This window comes from Notothenia coriiceps, unplaced genomic scaffold (genome assembly GCF_000735185.1).
Source record: "Notothenia coriiceps isolate Sejong01 unplaced genomic scaffold, NC01 NC01_scaffold00002364, whole genome shotgun sequence".
NCBI classification, from domain to species: Eukaryota; Metazoa; Chordata; class Actinopteri; order Perciformes; family Nototheniidae; genus Notothenia; species Notothenia coriiceps.
Genome location: NW_011335065.1, coordinates 5067 through 6107, shown reverse-complemented (window position 1 = coordinate 6107; position 1041 = coordinate 5067).

Here is a 1041-nt window from a genome sequence, read left to right as displayed (position 1 = left end):
ACAAACAGGTATTTCATAACTGCTTACAGTAAGGAAGACATTTAAATTATTATTGGCCGTCACAGGCTGCTGTAAGCTAAACACCTCTCTCTGACATAACACCTCACTGAGTGATTTAACTCATATGTCTCACTTTCAGGTTTCTCTTTTCAGCCGCAGACCCCACGTCGCCTCTTTATGTGCGTCGCTAAGTTCCTCATACTACTTGTGTACTTTAAAGCGGCTCGGCATCGTTAACAATTTGCGAGTGATTTTTCAAGTTGACCGTCTGTAGTAATAGTGCCGCGCACATATACCATCAGGACGTTACTGATGGGGTGCAGCTGCGGAGTGATACTGTGTGTATGCAAGTCCGCATCTAGGACGGATCTATGTATGGCTGTAGACCTGTTAAGTAATAAAGATACCTCATACAAAGGTCTACGGATACCTTATTACTCTCCATGACCTGCGCTCAACTATATAGCTTAAATGACTATTACACCGTCTTTCTTGAACAATCTGAAGTGTTGCCAAACGTTTGATTTGTAGGTATTTTTCGGTGCGCTGTGTTTCTCTTTCTCCTCAACTTCCGTGTGTGTTGATAACTGAGACTCTCGGCCTCTGTAGTGGCGAAGCAAATATCAAAGATCGTCTCTGCTGAGCGTTGACAAGATGAGGGGATTTTATATGAATGAATCGGTTTTTTACCGATGCAAAGACGCTATGCAATCGATGCATCGCGAGTTCAACCCGGTTCAACCCAAACTGTAGCCGATGTGCACTCTTTCAACCGGTGCACTCGCATCTTGAACGTTTATGCCGGTGCACCGATGCGAATCGGTGAATCTTAACATCTCTATCACAGATACATGAATCCTGATTTTAAACTCAAGCCGGTGACCAGTGATTCGTAACATTTTGAAGTATTCAGAAAAGTCCGAACTTTGAGAAAAAATCTGAATTTTGAGAAAAAATCTGAATTTTGTGATTTTGACAAAAACTCAGAAAAAGTAAGATAAAAAAAAAATCTGAATTTTTAGATTTTTGAGAAAAAGTCTA